This window comes from Ovis canadensis, chromosome 15 (genome assembly GCF_042477335.2).
Source record: "Ovis canadensis isolate MfBH-ARS-UI-01 breed Bighorn chromosome 15, ARS-UI_OviCan_v2, whole genome shotgun sequence".
NCBI classification, from domain to species: domain Eukaryota; kingdom Metazoa; phylum Chordata; class Mammalia; order Artiodactyla; family Bovidae; genus Ovis; species Ovis canadensis.
This window is the reverse complement of record NC_091259.1, coordinates 53,960,244-53,983,115: the sequence shown is the minus strand read 5'-3', so window position 1 is coordinate 53,983,115 and position 22,872 is coordinate 53,960,244. Positions and strand designations below refer to the sequence as shown.

The following is a 22,872-nucleotide window of genomic DNA, read 5'->3' as shown; positions in this document are numbered from 1 at the left end:
CTGTCTTATGAGAAAATCGTTAAATGTTCAGGATTTTGTGAGACAGTTATTAAGCACAACCATTATGAAAAGTAAATTACATGGGAGCAATCTGCAAATATGAAGGGATAAGTAAGTCCAGGGGTCCATCCTTCTACTGAAACAATAAATGAGGAAAAAGGCATCAGAATCTACTTTGTTGAAAATCTGGAAAACAATTAAAGGTTTATGTGTGCTGATCAAGAAAAAGGCAACTTACAAATGGGAGGGGAGTGTTGTGGCACTTTTACTTGCCTTTGGGCCACCTTCCTCCCTTGCTTGAGAGTCATGAAGTTATAGGCCACGTTCCCATTCTGAGACCTTTGTCCCTGCTTTCAAAAGGAAAGGAGCAGACCCCGATCTCAAAGATTGTGTTTGTCTACTTGGAGCCCTCTGGGGATTATTTGAAAGACTGAAGAAAGGCAGTTGGCTTTTGCTTTGGGCAGCACACAGCTCCATCAGAATGCAGCCAAGTGGAGGGCATTCCTTGCAAACAAGAAAGGTAAATAACCCCTCCTATCTTGGGGAAGATGTTAAGGTGAGGTCAACCATAGACATGTTGAAAACTCGGCAAGAAAGATTGAGAAGAGACATTCTGTGGGGAAGAGGAACAGTAAAAAGTTCCCTATGTGTAGGATTTGTATCTCTAAATGATCTTTAGTTTAAAGAGAAGCAGAAACTAAAGGCTAAGGCAGAATTGTAAAGGTCCTGGTTAAGCATTGAAGGATTTAGAAAAGGCACAAGAAACAGAAATCAAATTGCCAAGATCTGTTGGGGCATGAAAAAGCAAGAGAATTCCAGAAAAATAGCTACTTCTGCTTCACTGACTACACTAAAGCCTTTGCATGAATTGCAAAAAAACTGGAAAACTCTTAAAGCATTGGGAATACTAGACCATCTTACCTATCTCCTAAGAAACTTGTATGCAAGTCAAGAACTAGTCATGGAGCAATGACCAGTTAGAACTGGTCATGGAACAATGGACTGGTTCCTAACTGGGAAAGGAGTATGTCAAGGCTGTATATTGTCACCTTGCTTATTTAACTTACATGCAGAGTACATCATGCAAAATGCCGGGCTGCATGAAGCACAAGCTGGAGTCAAGATGGACACAATAAAGAATAGAAATGGTATGGACCTAAAAGAAGCAGAAGATATTAAGAAGAAGTGTCAAGAATACACAGAAGAACTATACTAAAAAGATCATCATGACCCAGATAATCACGATGGTGTGATCACTTACCTAGAGCCAGATATCCTGGAATGAGAAGTCAAGTGGGCCTTAGGAAGCATCACTGTGAATGAAGCATCACTGTGAACGAAGCTAGTGGAGGTGATGGAGTTCCAGTTGAGCTGTTTGAAATCCTAAAAGATGATGCTGTTAAAGTGCTGCACTCAATATGCCAGCAAATTTGGAAAACTCAGCAGAGGCCACAGGACTGGAAAAGGTCAGTTTTCATTCCAATCCCAAAGAAAAGTAATGTCAAAGAATGGGTGTGAGAGTTGGACCGTAAAGAAGGATGAACTCCAAAGAATTTATGCTTTTGAACTGTGGTGTTTGAGAAGACTCTTGAGCGTTCCTTGCACTGCAAGGAGATCCAACCAGTCCATCCTAAAGGAAATCAATCCTGAACATTCATTAGAAGGACTGATGCTGAAGCTGAAGCTCCAATACTTGGGCCATCTGATGCGAAGAGCTGACTCATTAGAAAAGACCCTGATTCTGGGAAGGATTGAAGGCAGAAGGAGAAGGGGACGACAGAGGACGAGATGGTTGGATGGCATCACCACCTCAATGGACATGAGTTTGAGCAAGCTCTGGGAGATGGTGATGGACAGGAAAGCCTGGCGTCCTGCTGTCCATGGGGTCGCAAAGAGGTGGACATGACTGAGTGACTGAACAACAAAGCATTGAAGGCATGCTGAACACTGAGCCAGTATGCAAAGAGGTGTTTTTTTCCTTGCTGTTGTTTGTTTGGGTATGTTTTTGTTTTGTCTCCAGGCAAAAAAACTCAAACAATGCCTAAACTTACCATAAGATAAAGGACACATTTCTAAGAGCACCCATACCACTAATATTTTTAGAGAAAAAGGTAGAAAAGTGCTAGACATATAACCAAAACCCACAGGAACCAACCAAAACAAGCCCTGAGCATGAGAAAGGTTATGATTTCAAGAGTTATCTTATTATAAAATACAAAATGTTCAGCTTTCCACAAAAAATCTTAAAAACTTGCAAAGAAATAAAGTAAAACCCATTCATAGAAAAATTAATAGAAACTATGAGTAATCAAGTCATAGAAGTTACTCAGAAAGGCCTTTAATTCAAGTGGCTTAAATATGCTCAAAATAGTAAAGGAAATCATGGACAAAAATTGTATAACTCCAGGGGAATGATATTCTTCAGTGTACACCTCTAAAGAGATGCATTTTATGAAAGGGACCAAACTAATTCTAGGTTAAAAATTACAATACCGGAAATGAATTCACTAAGAATTTCAACATCAGATTTGAGCAGTCAGAGTGGGAAATCAGAGAACTTGAAAACACGTCATTTAAAATTATCCAGTCTGAGGAACATAAAGACAAGGGAATGAACGAAAATGAAGGGAGCCTATGAGATCTGTGAGACACCGTCAATAACAGAACATCAAATAATGCAAGTTTCGTTAAGGAGAGAATGGAGAGAAAGGGATGTAAAAGAATTCTGAAGAAACTATGACCAACAAGTCATACTTTGATTAAATACATGAATATACACTATCAAGTCACTCAGTGAATTTTAGAAAGGAAAAACACAAGAGATCCACACTGAGACATGTTCTAATAAAATTTTTAAGGGTCAGAGACAAAGGAAAAACCTTGAAAGCAGCAAAAGAGAACTGAATGTCCTATTTAAGGGAGACTCATTAAGAAAAAGACTGGACATCTTAGCAGAAACCATGGAGGCCAGAAGGCAGTGAGATGACGTATTTAAAGCACCTAAAGAAAGACAAAGCCCATAACTGTATACCTGGCAAAACTATCATTCAAAAATATAGGAGATGTTAAGACATTCCCAGATTAACAAATGCTGAGGGAATTCATCACTAGTAGATGTGTCCTGTTTGTTCACTCACTGAGTTGTGTCCGAGTCTTTGTGACCCTGTGGACTGCGGCCTTTCAGGCTTCCGTGTCCTTCACTATTTCCTGGAGTTTGCTCAAATCCATCTTCATTGAGTTGATGATGCTAGATGTGTCCTATAGGAAATGCTAAAAAGAGTCCTTCAGGAGGAAATGAAAGGACACTAGACAGTAAGTGTCCTTTGAAGCCACGTGAAGAAATAACACAGGTAAAGGAATCTATAAGCCAGTAATAGTGTATTTTTCATTTGTGACTCCTTTTCCTTTCCCAGTTTGATCAAAAAGACAAATCATAAAATGATAATGATAAGCCTATGTTAAATGGGCACACAAAGTAGAAAGATGTAATTTGTGACACAATAACATAAAGGGGAGAGGGATGGAGCAATGAAGGATCAGAATCTTTACATTCCTATGGAAGTTCATATGATATTCTCAAAATAGATTGTTACATGTTTGTGAGGTTAATTGTAAGTTCCAGCACAACCAAGGCTAAAATAACTTTTAAATATGCAGAAAAATAAATTAGAAAGGAATCAAAATCATACACTACAAAAATACAAACAAAAAAGAAGGCAGTTAATGGTGACATTTAGGAACAAACAAGATATGAAACATATGAAAGGCAAAGCAAAATTGCAGAAATAAATGTTCATTATCAGTAATTATAAATGGATTAGACTCTTCTATTAGAAAGTAAATAGTCTCAGAATAGATTAAAAAGCAAAATGCTATTATATGCTGTCTAGAAAAGACTCATTTTATATCCAAGACAAATAGGTCAAAAGTAAAAGAATGGAAAAGGACATTCCAGGTAAATAGTTACTCAAAGAGAACTGAGATATCAGTGCTAAGATCAGATAAGTTAGACTCAGTTGAAAATTGTTACAAGAGGCAAGGAGGAACACTAAATATTGATTAAAATGTGAACCCATCAGGAAGACATAAACCTAGGAACCTAACAACAAAACTCTAACACATAGGAGGCAAAAATTGAGAAGTGAAAGCAGAAATATACAGTTCTAAAATAATAGTAGGAGATTTCAATGCTGTACTTCCCATACGCAGAAACAGTTAGAAGACCAGTAGCAAATAGGGGAGTTGAACAATACTCTAAACCAGCTATATCTGACAGACATAAACAGACACTCTCTCCAACCTCAGCTTAGTAGTGTTTCTGCTGAACAGATTTTCTCAAGAACTTTGTGGACCTTCTGTAAATGTCAGTGGGATTCACTCCTCTAGGCAAAAGCCACATTTATAGATAATGATAAAGTGAAAGTGAAGTCACTCAGTCGTGTCCGACTCTTTGTGACCCCATGGATTGTAGCCTACCAAGCTCCTCTGTCCATGGGATTCTCCAGGCAAGAATACTGGAGTGGGTTGCCAATTCCTTCTCCAGGGGATCTTCCCGACCCAGGGATTGAACCCAGGTTTCTCGCATTGGAGGAAAACGCTTTAACCTCTGAGCCACCAGGGAAGCCAAAAATTGTTACAATTTTTAGATAATGATAAGCTTATGTTAAATGGGCACTCAAAGGATTTCCCTTTGCCAGAGAAACCCTACTAAGCTTTGCCCTCCTGCTGAAATAGTAGGAAATAGTACCCATAAGCTCACTAGAGGACTTCTAGTTTGGTTGATATCTGTGACGCAATCCTTATCCTCTTTTTTTGGGAGGATGTAGTTAAAATGATTTTTATTTATTTATTATTTTTAATTGGAGGATAATTGCTTTACAGTATTGTGTTGGTTTCTGCCATATATCAACATGAATCAGCCAAGTATACACAGGTCTCCTCCCTCTTAAACCTCCCTCCAACCTACCATCCCACCCCTCTAGGCTGTCACATAGCACTGGGTTGAGCTCCCTGCATCATATAGCAAATTCCCACTGGCTATCTACTTTACATATTGTAATGTGTGTTTCCATGATACTCTCTGAATTCATCTCAACCTCTCCTTCCCCTATTGTGTCCGCAAATCTATTCTCTATATCTGTGTTTCCATTCAGTTCAGTACAGTTGCTCAGATGTGTCTGACTATGCAACCCCATGGACTGCAAAATGCCAGGCATCCCTGTCCATCACTAACTCCCGGAGCTTACTCAAACTCACGTCCATTGAGTTGGTGATGTTATCCAACCATCGTGTCCTCTGTCGTCCCCTTCTCCTCCCGCCTTCAATCTTTCCCAGCATCTGGGTCTTTTTCTGGGTCTTTTCCAAGGAATCAGTTCTTCGCATCAGGTGGCCAAAGTGTTGGAGTTTCAGCTTCAGCATTAGTCCTTCTAATGAATATTCAGGACTGGTTTCCTTTAGGATGGACTGGTTTCATCTCCTTGTAGGCCAAGGGACTCTCAGGAGTCTTCTCCAACACCACAATTCAAAACATCAATTCTTCAGTGCTCAGCTTTCTTGATAATCCAACTCTCACATCCATACATGACTACTGGAAAACCATAGCTTTGACTAGATGGACTTTTGTTGACAAAGTAATGTCTCTGTTTTTTAATATGCTGTCTAGGTTGGTCATAACTTTTCTTCCAAGGAATAAGCGTCTTTTAATTTCATGGCTGCAGTCACCATCTGCAGGGATTTTGGAGCCCCACAAAATTAAAGTCTGTCACTGTTTCCACTGTTTCCCCATCTATTTGCCATGAAGTGATAGGACCAGATGCCATGATGTTAGCTAGCTTAATGTTGAGTTTTAAGCCAAGTTTTTCACTCTCCTCTTCGCTTCCATCAAGATGCTCTTTAGTTCTTCTTTGCTTTCTGCCATAAGGATGGTGTCATATGTATATCTGAGGTTATGATATTTCTCCCAGCAATCTTGACCCAGCTTGTGCTTCATCCAGCCTGTCATTTCGCATGATGTACTCTGCATATAAGTTAAATAAGCATGGCAACAATATACAGCCTTGACATACTCTTTTGCCAATTTTGAACCAGTCCATTGTCAATGTCCGGTTCTAAATGATGCTTCTTGACCTGCATACAGATTTCTCAGGAGGCAGGTCAGGTGGTCTGGTATTCCCATTTCTTTCAGAATTTTCCACAGTTTGTTGTCATCCACAGAGTCAAAGGCTTTGGCATAGTCTCTAAGCAGATGTAGATGTTTTTCTGAAACTATCTTGGTTTTATTGATGATCCAGTGGATGTTGGCGATTTGATCTCTGGTCCCTCTGCCTTTTCTAAAACCAGCTTTAACATCTGGAATGATGGTTCATGTACTGTTGAAGCCTAGCTTGGAGAATTTTGAGCATTACTTTGCTAGCATGTGGGATGAGTGCAACTGTGTGTTAGTTTGAGCATTCTTTGGAACTACCTTTCTTTAGGATTGGAATGAAAACTGACCTTTTCCAGTCCTGTGGCCACTGCTGTATTTTCCAAATTTGCTTGCATATTGAGTACAGCACTTTCACAGCATCATCTTTTAGGATTGTTTCCATTGCTGCCCTTTAAATAGGCTCATCCATACTGTCTTTCTAAGTTCCATATATATGTGTTAATATATCATATTTGTTTTTATCTTTCTGACTTACTTCATTCTGTATAATAAGCTCTAAGTTCATCCACCTCATTAGAACTGCCTCAAATGCATTCCTTTTCATGGCTCTGGAATATTCTGTTGTATATGTACACCACAGCTTCTCTATCCATTCACCTGTCAATAGATATCTAGTTTGCTTCCATGTCCTAGCCATTATAAATAGTGGTGCAGTGTACATTGGGGTATGGATGTCCTTTCAATTATGGTTTTCTCAGGGTATATATAGCCCACCGGTAGGACTGTTGGGTTGTATGGTAGTTTTTTTTCTAGTTTTATAGGGAACCTTTATCCTTAAAACAATAGTAAGGCCTATTTTTGTGCCTAATTCTTTCACCTTTTAATCTTTCTGAAGCTTTAGGGAAAAGTTGTACAGTCATACTAAACAGATGAAGACTGTGAATATTTTAATTCTTACAGATGGTGAGAAATTTCAAAATCATAAGTCTTGATTTCATTTTATTTAACAGTTCTTTCCTCAATTTATCATTTTCCTCTCACATATTATCATAAATAGAAAAAACGAATTCAAGAGTCACTTTTAACCCTTTACTTGGAAGTCTCCCTAAGTATAAAACCAGCTTTTAAGTATTTTCTTGAACATAACTCCAGGATATAATTTTGCAAAGCTTTTTATCACTTTGTAGCAAGAATCTTCCTCCTTCTGTTTCTAATAACATGTTCCTCAATTTCTTCTGAACTCTCACTGAGGCATACTTAAAGATTAGATTTCTACCAATAGACTGTTGAAAACATATAGGCTTTCTTTCAAAGTTCTTCTAGTCTCTGCTCACTTGACTGATTTCCAAGTTATTTTCCAAGTTTTTAGGTACCACTTCTAGGCATCAAAATCCGCATTATTTTTATATTGTTTTATGATGGATTACCGCAAACTTAGTATCTCAAAACACAGATATATTGCAATTTCTGTCAGGAGTCTGGCATGACTTAGCCGGGTGCTGTATTCAAGGTTTTATAAGGCAGCACTCCAGGTGTTGACTGACCTGTATTTTCATCTAGAGTTTCAACTAGAAAAGCTGCTCTTAGCTTATACATATTAACAGAATTAATTTTCTTGTGATTTTAGGACTGTTCACAGTTCCTGGCCACATTACCTTTTCCATAGGCCTTCCTTCAACATGATAGCTTACTTCTGTAAGTCATCAGGAGGGAAAATTATTTCTAAAGAAGGGCTGAGTCTCTTTTTAAGGCCTTCTGCCTGATTAAGTTGAGCCTATCCAGGATAATCTTCCTTTTGGTTAAAGCAAAATCAACTGATTTGGGACCTTAATTTTACATGAAAATTCCTTCATCTATGCCACATTCTATTGTTTAGCAGCAAAGGGAGGTCATTAGGTAGGCCTTGAATCATGGAGCTACCCTCATCTGCGTGCCAAGCGGTAAAGTATGTGAAGTCCTCCGTCCAGTATTTGACATATACTAAGAGCTCAGTGAAATTAAAAGACGCTTACTCCTTGGAAGGAAAGTTATGACCAACCTAGATAGCATATTGAAAACAGAGACATTACTTGGCCCACTGAGGTCCGTCTAGTCAAGGCTATGGTTTTTCCAGTGGTCATGTATGGATGTGAGAGTTGGACTGTGAAGAAGGCTGAGTGCTGAAGAATTGCTGCTTTTGAACTGTGGTGTTGGAGAAGACTCTTGAGAGTCCTTGGACTTCAAGGAGATCCAACCAGTCCATTCTGAAGGAGATCAGTCCTGGGATTTCTTTGGAAGGAATGATGCTAAAGCTGAAACTCAAGTACTTTGCCACCTCATGTGAAGAGTTGACTCATTGGAAAAGACTCTGATGCTGGGAGGGATTGGAGGCAGGAGGAGAAGGGGACGACCCAGGATGAGATGGCTGCATGATATCACCGACTTGATGGATGTGAGTCTGAGTGAACTCTGGGAGTTGGTGATGGACAGGGAGGCCTATTGTGCTGCGATTCATGGGGTCACAAAGAGTCGGACACGACTGAGCAACTGAACTGAAATGAACTGAAATGAAGAGCTCAATAAATGTTAACACCTCCTGTCTTTCAATTGTTTGAAAGTCTCTGTTGGCACCATAATCTCAGTGCCCAGAGGGATGTGTTACTCAATGAAGTAAATCCCACTGAAGGGGAGGAGGATCTAAAAGAGTTTGCCACCACCTAGCCAAAGGAGTGGAGAAGGCAACAGCACCCTACTCGAGTACTTTTGCCTGGAAAATCCCATGGACGGAGGAGCCTGGTGGGCTGCAGTCCATGGGGTCGCTGGAAGTTGGACACGACTGAGTGACTTCACTTTCACTTTTCACTTTTATGCACTGGAAAAGGAAATGGAACCCCACTCCAGTACTCTTGCCTGGAGAATCCCAGGGACGGGGGAACCTGGTGAGCTGCCATCTCTGGGGTTGCACAGAGTCAGACATGACTGAAGTGACTTGGCAGCAGCCAAGGGAGAATCAGATTCTCTGACTTATAAGTGCATGCTTCATAGTTTTGGAAAATCTGGAGAGAGGAACTATTAGTGGAGACTTGAAGACCTAAACCAGAGAACTTGGAAGGAATACATATGCAGATTAGGTTCTAGGCAATTTTTCAGTTCATCAAGGTAGAGATTAGAAAGGAAGTAAGAGAGAAGCATAGCCCAGGGAGTGTATGCCATCCAAACAAGTAAGATGGCTGTTATATGGAGATACATATAACCTTCAAGATATCCTCTTAGTTGATGAACAGGGCTTGGAGTTTAGGTGGCTTAGGATTATAACTGAGCTATTGTGTACATGGAATTCATTTGGTGCCTATACCTATTCCAGGTGGTGGAGGCAAATTTTAAGAGATGATATTCAGTTAAGATTGGCCTATGAACTAAAGTAACCTGAAAAGTGGCAAGTGTATCAGGGAAAACTTCATGAAAAGAGACAAAGGCTGTTTGAATGGGATGGATAAAGCCCAAGGACTAGAGGATCCTATGGGACCAAGAACGGAAATGTAGGAAGAAGAGAAGCTCCCCAAGGTAGAAGCAGGTTCCAGTCTCCAGGAGACCATGGAGACTGAAAGTAGAATGTCAGACCCACCACTCCAGGGAGAATAAATATAGGGCTTAATGATAATTAGTCAAGTCCAATAAAGATTGGGAAGCTTACATACATTTGGGAAATGAATGGAAAGATCAAGACTTAAGGGTCTAAATTAAGGCCAAGGTTTGTTTTTTGTTTGTTTGATTTTTACTTTAACTAGAAACTACATAGCACAACTGCAGTCAGGAAGGCTGATCCTGTAGGTTCTTTCAGAAGTGGCTTCCCATCTCCTGAAGCTTCTGCCATGAGATAACAGGGAATATTAGTTATGGAAATTGCTGCAACATGGAAAATAACTTTCAACATTTTGGTATAGACTCAAATTAATGGAGATGCTGTGTGTCTCTTCTGCTACTGTTTTAGCAATTCTATTATTTTCTTGTTGTCTCAAAATGGGGAGATGCTTTTCTTTAGGAGATGTTGGAGAATGTAACCCAAAGAAGGCCTCTTCAGCATTTGAAATCCCATAGTCATTGACCTCCATATAGGTTAGGAAGGAAAAAAAATGTAGGACAGTAGCTCTTGCTGCTTTTTCCTCCTAAGACTTTAAGACGAAGCCTACTGACCTAGAATTCTCAGAGCTGTCAGTTTGAGGGCACAGACAAAGACACATAGGGAGGAGAGTAGACTTCTCAATGATTGTCTGCCCTGGATGGCCTGGTTCAGATTTGGACAGATACTCTGACACTGGAAAGGTGGGGTGTTGGTCTGTCCTGTTACACTGTCAGGCTCCTGTCATTATTCATTCTGCATGAGTAACTGTGCTGAGTGTTGGGTAGGAGTTGAATGTGTGAGAATACAGGTTTTAGATGACTTTCCCTGAAGGGAACTGACACACTATGGATATATCCCCACATTAGGAGATGATCTGCCTGTGATTTGAGAGCGTTGGTTTATACCCCAGTGGACACAACCTTTGATCATGAAGCAGTGTGGTAAAAGTAAGATTTTATATTGACTACAGAAAGTGTAACATGCAAATCAATCCATATATTCAGTTCTTGCTAAAGACTGAATCCTAGGTATCTACTGTAACCTAACAAAATGATCTCTGCTGAAGATGAATGCAGAGGCCTTTACTAGGTGTGTGTAGGTCCAGAACACACTAGTATTTCCCTCAAGAGTAAATAAATTTTACAGTTAAGGTGTTTACTAGGATCCTTCCTTTCCACCTCCAACTAGAGTGTCTGGGAAGAAATCCACTGAAGTCACATAAAAATCACCTTTGTCAGTTCCAGCAGGGATCTAGTAATAGTCATAGAACTATATCTTTGTTGAAGATCCTTTTTTGTCCTTCACTGACTTATTCTCTGAGAAAAATACATATAAAATAGTGTGTATATTGAACACTTGTATATAAGGCACTTTTTCTAATAGTTTCCAATGTCAATGAGTCATTCCTTGTAGCTTTATGTGCCTCGGAGCTGATACTGGTGTGTCAATGAAAGAGGAGTAGAGATATGTGTAATAGGAACAAGGATGAGGAGAAGAAAAGATTCTTTTAGTTCTTGTCTACTTTGCTGTTGCCTACAGGGAAGGACTTTTGGGCTAGAGGTAGATTATTTACCCATTCTTGGTGGTGCTGGAAAGATTTTCTCAATGATTTCTCTACCTTGCTTATCATATGAAAATGAAGTGAAAATATTAGTCTCTCAGTCATGTCTGACTCTTTGTGACCTCATGGACTATAACTTGCCAGGCTCCTCTGTCCTTGAAATTCTCCAGATAAGAATACTGGAGTGGGTTTCTATTCCGTTCTCCAGGGAGTCTTCCAAACTTAGGGATCACACCCAGGTCTCCTGCATTTCAGGCAGTTTCTTTACCATTTGAGTCACCAGGGAAGCATATAGTTTTGGTATATTTGAATGCCAAATTATAGAGATAGATTTAAAGAAGACAGGAATCTATTCAAAATAGGCAGAAATTGCAGCAAATTAATGCAAGTGTTAAGGATTGTAATATCCTCACTCTTCTGACTGATTGAACTTGACTTGGTTTTGAACCAATTTAAAGTTAAAAACATGAGTTAATCTTTCAAAGTAGTTGTTGTCAGAATTTATATTGACTGATGTTTGCCTGAGGATATCTTAAAAATGTGGATTCCCATCCCACTCACAGAGAATCTGACATGGAAGGTCCAGCTTGTTGGTCAGGAACTATGGTTTTTATAAACACCTCAACTTTCATTTTACAATGTTGCCAAGTGGTAAATCACATTTTGAATAAAACTCTATTCTAAGGAAACATTTTTAGCGGAGAAAGGGTGGGAGTGTAAAAAATAAATTTGCCATTTCTGTTGGCCTGAACATAATGATGTATCAATTGACTCTCTTTACTTCTTAGTTTCCAGTGGAGATAGTCTTTCTGTCTCAGTATTTGAAAGAATACACATGAAAATTCAACTACTGTGCTAGAATGTTCAGCTGAGTTAAATTTTTTAAGTCTTTAACTTCAAAGGATAGAGAAATGGAAAGGCCTGTGCAGAGGTACAAAGCTTTTTAAGGAGACAGGTAGGCTAGATCCAGAAACGCTGCTGACATGTGACTGAGTCTAATATGGTCAGAAAAATTACCTGAAATTTCTGATGATTTCAGAAATTATCAAAGAAATAAAATAGAATATTTCCCAGAGCTGTAGTAAGCCTGATTGTCCATAATGAAAATTTAGATCAAATGTTGTATGAAGTTAACAACAACAGAAACAACTCTGTTTACTATATCCTGGAAATACTCTCCTATTTGTAGAATAGATAGTAAGGAGTTTGAATATGAAGCAAATGAACACTCTTGGTTATTTACAGATATGTTATTAATGAAAGCAGACAGATGTCAGAGTTCCCAGTAGCAGCATGGTATTGCTACATGATATTATAGCACTATTTTTAATAGTCTTAAGGAATATGATTTGGATCCTAAGATTATCTGTCAACCAAATTAGTAAAGGAAAAAGTAAAGCTACTAGTGTAAATGATTTTTATTGTATAAGGTAAAAATTGAAAACAGTTATAATGAAAATTCTATCTAGTTCATACAAACAATGAATGCTTGAGAGGGTATGGAGAAGAGGGAAACCCCTTGAACTGTTGGTGGGAATATAAATTGATACACCCATTAAGGAGAACAGTGTAAATATTCCTTAAAAATCTAAAAATAGAACTAAAATGTGACCCAGCAATCCCACTACTGGGCAATTACCCAAAGAAAACCATATTTTAAAAGACACCTGCACCCATGTGTTCACTGCAGCACCATTTGCAATAACCAGCATATGGAAACAACCTAAAAGTCCATCAACAGAGAAATGGATAAAGATGTGGTACAGATATACAATGAAATATTACTCAGTCATAAAAAGGAATGAAATTGGGTCATTTGTAGAGATGTGGATGGACCTAGAGACTTGTATACAGAGCGAATTAAGTCAAAAAAAGAAAAACAAATAGCATATTTAATGCATATATGCGGAATTTGAAAGAATTGGTATAAATGATCTTATTTATGAAGCAGAAATAGTGACATAGATGTAGAGAACAAATATATAGATATCAAGGGGGAAAGGAGGATGGGATGAATTGGGAGGTTGGCACTGATATATACATACTATGTATAAAATAGATAACAAATGAGAGCCTATTGTATAGCACAGGAAACTACTCAGTGCTCTGTGGTAACCTGAATGGGAAGGAAATCCAAAAAAGAGAGGATATATGTATTTGTATAGCTGATTCACTTTGCTATACAGTAGCAGCTAACACAATATTATGAAGCAACTATACTTCAATAAAAACTGTAAAAATTCTAGTTAGCTCAATACAGATGAGGTGGTATAGGTGAGGATACTCTGTGTGTGTGTATGTGTTTGGTGGTAATGAGAGTGAAAATGTACCAAGCTGGTAAAAATTTATTTCTGAATGTGACAGATAAGAATGAAAGTTAGTAATGACGTAAAAGGGTGATTCCTTTCTCTGTGTGTGCATTTTCAGTCATGTCCCACTTTTTGTGACCACATGGTATGTGTCCCGCAGGGTTCTCTGTCCATCATCCTAACTAATGAAATAATAAAATGAAATAAAGAAATCTCAGTTGGTATCACAAAAGTTGATAACAAAAATTTTGAAAGAAGAAATTATGGGTACATATAAATAAGTGACAGGAATAAGTCAAGTTTTTCATCCTTATGTATATTCCAGTAGAACTGTTTTTAAACACACATCAAGACATATCCACCAGAATGTTCACAGCACCACTATTCATAAAAGTGAAAAATTGGAAACAATCCTGATGTCCTTTTACAGTCACATTATAACTAAAAAATGACATATTCATACAATAATAAAAACAATATCATAGTGATATACAACAATATGGATAAATCTCAAAAATTTAAGTTTGAAACAAGCAAATACAAAAGAATACTTATAATATGATTCCATATACAGGAGGATAAGTACCTGCCAAAATGAATTTATAATATCACAAGTCTGAGTAATGACTAGTGTAAACTGAGTAATGACTAGTGTAAGTCTGAGTGTAAACTGTTAGGAAGTAGAGAGATTAATGATAAGAAGTAGCTAAGAGTATGAGAGATTGTTCTGGAATATGGGCAGTGTTGTAATACTCCATCTGGCCATGCTTATGTGGTCAATTTGGGATACTTCATTAAACTATAGATACTGGTAGACTCTAATCTCATGGCATGATCTTCCCTATGGTTTGAGAAGTCATTGGTCAGTGGAGGAAGGATCAAAGAGACCAGGAGAAGAGACCAAAGCAGTCTTTGTTCCATGCCAGGAGGACTGTCAAGTTAGTCTGTGTTGTTCCTAATTAGGGTAAAGTCACAGGCATATGTTTTATGGTTATTGGGCTCAAATCTTTCATAGTCACATAAACAGAAAGCAGATAATCTCAGACCTTATGCGGAAAAACCCCTGGAACCTGTTTGTTATTTCCTGAGCTAAAAAGCCTGAACATGGTTGATCTGAGACAGATTTGAGGGTACAGTTGGACAGGACTAGAGGAAGACTTATAGTTCTTTAGGGTAAGGGTCAGGCCACTGGTAAATGGTGATTTTCAGAGACTAGCAGGTAAACTTAGGCTTAATATTAAATGACTTGTCCCCTGTGAAAAAGGAGGAGAGCATAATGCTTTGTTTAATTTCCTGTTGTCTTTTGTTTAATTTCCTGTTGTCTAAGAAAAACGCAGATAAAGTTGTGTGGACCTCTATGTGACAGAAAAATAACATCAGATAACTTGTATTCTAAGATCTTCTGTGACATCCCCTAATTCAAAGTTTCCTTTCTATCACACCTCAGATTCTAAAGAGGAAGACTGTGGAGAATAGGCCTCTCAGCCATATTTAGCAGAAATTCAGTAGAAGGGATATAGTTGATGACACAGATGTTATAAAAGTTCAGATATTTGTTCTTTTTTCTAATCTATATTGATCTCTAGCTTGTTAAAGTTCATGAATATTATTAATTCCAACTTGCTGAGATTGTCAGGAAGCTTTGAGCTATTCAAACTCAAGATGTCTTCTCTCAGAACTAGGAATTTTTTTTTTACTCTTTTGTCCTAAGTAAATTGCACATGTGTTTGTGGTTTGGGTGTGTATATAAAAAGAAAGAGGTCATTACATTGTCTCATTTTAGACTTGCATATAGGTACAAGGAACAAGATGGTATTAATGAAGACAGATATAGGTCAATGGAAATGGATCTAGAAATACACTCATACATATATGCTACACCGATTTGCAAAGAGGAATGGAAAATCTATTCAACAAATTGTGCTGGGACAATTGGACATCCATGTGGAAAAAACCTGATCATCGACCCTGCTTTATACCACCCCAAAATATCTCATCACACTGCACCCAAAATAACTCAAAATAGACCAAAACTTAAATGTAAAAATTAACCTATTAAACTTCTGAATGAAAGAAGAGTGAAAATATTAATATTCATGGCCTTGCAGTGGGCAAAACTTTCTTAGGACACTAAAATCATGAGCCATAAAAAAACTGATCAACTAGAGAATCAAAATGAAAAATTTGGCTCTATGAAAATTACATTAAGACAATTAAAAGTCTAACTAAAGAATGGAAGAGATATTTTCAATGAATATATCGGACAAAAAACTGGTATCCAAATTATATAAAGACTCTTACAGTTCAATAATATGTAAGAAAATGTAGTAAGAATAGGGCAAAGTGTTTGAATAGCTGATTTCATAAAAGAAGATGTTGAGTGGTCAGTAAGTGCATGAAAAGATGGTCAACATCATTAGTCATTATGAAATTCAAATTAAAACTGCAATGACAAAACAGAACAAACTCATTAGAAAGGCTACAATTAAGAAGACTGACAATATCAAGTGTCAGAGAGGACGTAGAGCAGCTAGAACAGCCTCACTATTGGTAGTAACCATTTCAGAAAATTATTAGGCACTTGTGAACATGCACACACCATGTGACTGAGACATTTCACTTCTAGATATCTATCCAAGAGAATTAAAATTTTTGTCCACACAATGATTTGTGTATAGATGTTCATAGTAGATTTTTGCATAATAGTTAAAAACTGGAAATACTTAAAATGTCCATAAATAGATAGATACTGGGTTGGCCAAAAAGTTCTTTGGAGTTTTTTGTAACATCCCCTGAATGAACTTTCTGGCCGATCCAATAGCTAAACAAAATATGCTATACAATAAAATACTGCTTAATAATAGAAATGGATAACTACTCTTACAAGCAATAACATGGTTGAATTTAAAATTTATTATGCTGTGTGAAAGAAGGCATCAACGAAAGAATACTTATTGTATTATTCCATTTACATAAAATGCAAACTAATTTGTAGTTAGCCAAAGCATATCTGCTTGCCCAGGACTGGAGCAGAGGGGAGGAATAGACTGCAAAGGGGCACTGTAAATTATGGGGGATCATGCAAATATTTTCTGTTTTGATCATGGGAATGGTTTCAAGGATTTAGTGGTTTCAACTTGCCAAAATTCATCAAAATGTGTACCTGGAATGGATGCATTTTCTTGTGCGTAGGTCATTTCTCAATAAAATTGACATAAAAATAAGAAAATAATTTTAAACTAGGATAGAGGAAGCCACATGTTTCCATCTTTTGTGAGACCTTTCAAGTGCAAGAACACAGGCTCATTTATGTGGGAGTATATGCTTACATTTAGACGTGACTTCCGTGAGACCATTTTATTCCCATATTCTAATCTGCTTTTAGACTAGTGAGGCTTCTGGGAGCATTGTAAAACCACAAAACAAGAGAAGAACTTTTCCCTTTCCTTGGTTTTTACGTTTTTGTCTTCATGTACCTAGCAATTAGTAGCAAATGCCCTAGCTACAGTTGAAACATGAGGCATTGTCTTGAGGACAGAAAGAAACTGAACTGGGACCTGAACCAGGAGCAGCCAAGTGTGTAGAGGATGTTTTTGGATAACTGAGGAGACTGAAGAAAATAGTTGAATCCCTGGGGGCCCAAGGGAATGTGAAACCAGCATGGGAACAGCCTAGGACAGAGTTGTACTTCTTACCAGCAGGTGAGTCCCTTGAGGTGGAACATAAGTGCATCCCAGCTTGCACCCAGTAACTTGTTTAAACCTCTTTCTGCCTTTTGTTTTCTCAACGCATCCATTCTATTGCCATCTTCCCAGCGTCTCAGGCCCCAAAAGAGTCTAGTTTCATTCTTCTTCATTCTCTTCTTCACTTCCCACAATCAAATGACTCATCTTCATAAGTTTACATATAATTTACACTTACTGGTCTACTCCTAAGTGCCAGGCACTTTTCGAGACAATGGGGTTAGAGAGATAAATAAGAAAAAGGCTGAGTAGGTCCTTTGAACCAACAGTCCAGAAGCATTGAGAGGGGTCTATGAATGCAGGAAAGATTACATCAAAGAGAGCATTAGTTGAGGCTCTTCTCACATTTGGTGATGTCCCTTTGCATTTCTACAGAGTGTAGAAGCTATGTGGTCAGACCTTCCTCATCTTCAAAGGTTGTCACCTTCAAATTAAGACTCTATTATCCATTCTTGTGTTCTTCCATCTGGTCCCTAAGGAAGAGGCATCCCTAACCTCACTGCAATACTAACCCTGTCCTCTAAATCCTGCTGCTACTCACCTTCCTTGGGCTTTTTCTTTCTTTTTCTTTATCTTGGGTCTAAAATATCTTGAATATTTTACTTTTGTGGTTGCTTCACTTTGGATAAGAAAACACACATCTTCCCATTATGTTTAAATATAGAGTGGATCTTGCCTCCTCCATAAGCTTTTCTTTATATTTCCTTTATTGCCAGATTTCTCTAAAAGGAATTTCAAATTTAGCACTTCTGGCTCAGTAAATGTTTGTTGATGAGATAAATTGCTGAACGCATCCTATCCACTTATTATTATTTAGTTTCACTTCTGCCCTCACCTTTTTCTAGAAAAAGTTCTCTAGAAGCCTGATATTCACATTCTAATTATCCAGTCCAGGGAGCCTTTCCAGCTTTCTATCCCGTTAAACCTGGGAGCTCCTCTTTGTTGACCATCTCTCCTCCCTTGTACCCATCATGATAATGTACCTTTGAGTGAATGAGATCATACAAGTACTGCTGATTGGAAGTTTGGAAAATATTTTTTAAATGTCAGCATTTATTTCACACAGATTTATTGAGGACTTTCAGCATGCTAGGAAATGTTTTAGGTACTACTATTGACTAATGAATAAGGTAGGTTAGATCCCTGCCTCTACAGTGTTTACCTCTACCTGAGGGAAGCAGACCATAAACTTCAAAATATTTGAAGAAGGAAAATAATCTCAGGTTAAGTGTTAGCAAAGAAACAATCAGATAACTGGATGGAGAGTAACCTGAGACTGCTTTTGATCATGTAGTTAGAGAATATGTGTGCAAAGAGTCTGCTGCTAATCGTGAGCTGCTTTAGGTTCTTTATGCAGTGTCTAGCCTTGTCCAGTTTCTAGCAAATGTCATGATCCACCAGTGACACCAGTGGGTATTTATCTAAAGGAAAAGAAAATACTAATTTGAAAAGATCCTCGCCTTCCCTGAACAGGTTCATTTCAGCATTATTTACAATAACCAAAGTTGAAAGCAACATAAATGTCCACTGATGGATGGATGGATAAAGAAAGTGTGGTACATTTCGAATGGAATATTATTCAGCAAAAAAAAAAAAAAGAGAGAGAGAGAGAGAGAGAAAGAAATCCTGCCATTTGTGACAACATGTTTTGACCGTGAGGGCATTATGTTAAGTAAAACGTCAGACAAAGATAAATACCATATAATCTCACTTAGATATGGAAGCTAAGATAAAATATGACATAACCAAACACGAGCTAAATGATACAGAGAACAGATGGGTGGCTGCCAGAGGGTGGGGGAGAAGAATGGAAAATGGGTGAAGGAGGAATACAGGCTGAAATTTCCAGTTATAAAAGGAATGAGTCCTGGGGATGTTATGTGCAGCATGATGACTGTAGTGGATAGCACACTATTGTGATTTGAAAGTTTCTAAGAAGACCTTAAATTTTTTCATCATAAGGAAAAGTAAAGTATAACTGTGTGGTAATGGATTTTACTAGGCTTGCTATGGGTTATCATTTTGCAATATATACACATATGGAATCATGTTGTACAGCTTAACTAATATTATATGTGAATTATATCTTAATAAAAAAGAGAAAAGTAACAAAATGTTAGCTTGCCTCTTAAACTCTACCTCCTACAGTAGATTTTACTATTTCTGTAGCTCCTCCATGGACTTGGATCTATGGTATTGAATGGCTTATCCAGTTAGAAACTTATTTTGAATTCCTAACTCGGGCCTTTTGGGAGTATTTTTCTATTTTGATGGGCAAATGGTGATGTGGGCACCTTTTATTTCTTGCAAGCCATTTTTTCCTATTTCTTCACCTAAACTATGTCCCTGTTAGTTACCTACTAAATGCCGAGCATTAGTTTGCGCTATCTGACTGCTCTGTATAAGAAGCTCTCGAATCTGTATATCTTTCCTTGTATGGTCCACCTTTCACAGTGCATCCTGAAACTCATAGGTAAGTCATTAACTTGTTTACAAAACTCGAAAATCCTCATTGGTTTATGATATGATCAAATTACTTGGTTTTAACATTCAATCCCTCTCACAATCTGGCAACACTCAACCCAGTCACCCCTTTTCTTCTTTGAAATGAAGTGAAATGAAGTCGCTCAGTTGTGTCCAACTCTTTGTGACTCCAGGGGCTGTAGCCTTCCAGGCTCCTCTGTCCATGGGATTATCCAGGCAAGAGTACTGGAGTGGGTCGCCATTTCCTTCTCCAGAGGATCATCCCAACCTAAGGATTGAACCCGGCTTTCCAGCATTGTAGGCTGACACTTCACTGTCTGAGCCTCCTGTTATAATATTACTTCTCTCTTATGATTTGGTTATCTGGCTGCAAAGCAGTTGGCATCTTAGCTCTCCCACTGGGGATCAAACCTCAAAAAGCGAAGTCTTAACCACTGGACTACCAGGGAAGTCCCAACCGATTCTTATTACAACCACTCTTTTTCCTTTTCTGAACTTTTAGTTCACTTTCTTCCCTTAAAAGCTGTACTCTGTCATCTTTCCTCAATCTCATAGTGTTTTTAACCCTGTATGTTGAGGTGCAGCAGGATATGCCACCTCCAAATCTGGCACTTTGACATGTGGATTGTTCTGAACAGAAGGCAATTAAGACCCAGCAGATTCAGGAAAAGCTTTTTTACCTCTTCTTGAACTGCCTAAAAGAATTATATAGAGGGCCTGTACCAGAAAGTCTTGGAGAAGGAAATGGCAACCCACTCCAGTATTCTTGCCTGGAGAACTCTATGGACAGAGGAGCCTGGTGGGCTACAGTTTGTCGGGGAGCAAAGAGCTGGAGTGACTGAGCGACTAACACTGTACAAGAAAGTGCTATTACCAGAGGCAGGTTTTTTTTTTTTTTTAATAAAAGAGACATATTTGCACGGCATCGCAAACATTTGCTTACCAATCATTTGCTCTTCCCATCTGCTTAACTGTCCCCCTCCACTTTGAAGCCCCAGACCCCTACTGCCTTCTCCTTAGCTTGAGATAGTATATATGCCTCAATTGCCAGACCATTTTTGAGTCTTGGTGGGGATTCTGTAAGTATGTAAGTAAACTTAACTTTGACCTGTTAATCTGTTTTATATCAATTCAAATATTAGATTAGCAAAATATTATATTAGATGAGCATTTCCCAGGATACTGTACTGCTAACCCAATTCTCCTTATTTGTGAAACCTTCCTTTATTCTTCCAGGTCCAGTTAGTTCCCCTCTTCTCTGTATTTACCATAGCACCTCTTACTTACATGAGTCATAATAAAGTAAACTTTTCATGAGTCCTTTGCTCTTGGAAAGCAGTGATGGTTAAAAGAATTCCATGCAACCTTTTGTGTTCTGAGAATTAACTTACTGCAAAGAGCCCCCGTTTTGCATATGACTTTGGTAGGACTCATTTGTGTGTTCCCCTGTTACTTATAAGGAGGCCAGACACAGACCCAAGATTTAAAAATTAACTGCTTTTCTTTCTCTCTTTATTGTTATACTGCAGATCTTTCTCAGCTACTTGTTTTAAATATGAAATCAGACAAAGGCCCTTTAAATTCCATTCTTTGCCTCATGAAACTTTCACTGAGCTGTTTGTCCCCCTGATCAACTGAAGTGTTTGAAACTAAACATTAATTAAACTTCTCTTCCTTTTAGCCCCCTTAAGGTTGACCCATCCTCGTTCTGATCCAGCATACAACCCCTCCTTAATGATCCCTCTTAAGAATAAAAATATTTCCTTTTATACACACCTTCTATTCTGTGTTCATTCTAGCCTGTTGACCCTTCCCTACAAAAGAAAATTGCTTTCTACCTTTCCTTTGAGATGCTTGCAGTTCTGTTTGAACTGTTTTCTCAATTACAATAGTCTCTTTCCCTTGATTGCAATAATCCTTTCAAATGAAGTCCCTTTTTATGTCAGTGTAGATTTATTTTTATTTGACAATAGAAGTTAGCAAATTGTTTGTCTCTTTTGATAATGTACTCCCTTTCCCTCAGATTTGGAGCTGTTTATTGGAACAATGAGAATGTTCGATTCATATTTGTGTTCTCATTGTGCCTCAATCTGCCTTGATCTCTGACTGTCCCTATTTCCATTTCCATCAATTTCTGTGTTTTTTTTTTCTTAGTCTCTGAGTATGTTGTTGTATCTCTCTGTCTACCCAATTCTCTCCTTTTCCTTCACTTACCTGTCTCCCCGAGGCCAAGCTCCTGTCTTCAGTTTGCTCCAGAGAGATGAGCGAGAAAGCAGAGTAGGTTCCTTCTCTGAGTCTGGCAATTTGCTTACTGAAATCTCCAGCCTAGACCTCAGCTCCTTCTGTGGTAAAATGGCAAGCAGGGAGTGAAAAACTGGTTTCACTTTTGGGTTTATTTTTTAACCTCCTTTAAAAAATCAGCTGATTTAAAGGAATCTTACTCATTTATTTATTTATTTATATTAATTCAATCATTCATTTATAATTGTGATTTATATTTATTTATATAATTGTGATTTATAATTGTGTTTACATTGTGATTCCTGGGTATTAAGGTTATTGCAAATGGAAGACTAATGTGGGGGGCGGGGGGCGGTGCGTGTGCATGTTTATTTATGGTGGCCTGGGGTGAGCACCATATAAAGAACATGGGAGAAGCAGGATAGGGAAAGAATCTCAGAAAAGAGACAAGGGCACCTTAGAATGTCTTCCTCAGGAAACTTGCTTTAACTGCTTTACTGTTCTACCTGTGTAATTGATTTGAAAATAACAAAGTTTCAAAATTGTATTAGCTGATGTGGATACTTCAACACTAACATGAGCTAAATTCTTAAAAGCATACTGTGTGTTTATAGTGAGAAAGAGAATTTTACTGTTTTCTAACGACTGAGTGACTGAACTGAACTGAACTGAATTTTATATTAGAGCTTTTGTAGTAGTTTAGTTGCTAAGTCGTGTCTGACTTTTGCAACCCCATGGACTAGCAACCCCATGGACTGTAGCCTGCCAGGCTCCTCTGTCGGTGGGAT

The 22,872-nt window shown here is 38.1% G+C and overlaps 1 protein-coding gene across 1 annotated transcript in view; it reads right to left on the bottom strand.

The window, feature by feature from the left end:
• LOC138420279 (interferon-induced very large GTPase 1-like) overlaps positions 1–22,192 on the bottom strand; it is a 43,744-nt gene extending 21,552 nt beyond the window's left edge. Inside the window, exon 1 of the mRNA XM_069553380.1 lies at positions 22,058–22,192. The gene's annotated coding sequence lies outside the window, so the exon portion shown is untranslated. The remainder of the gene's footprint in view (positions 1–22,057) is intronic.
• Between the last annotated feature and the right edge of the window lie 680 nt (positions 22,193–22,872).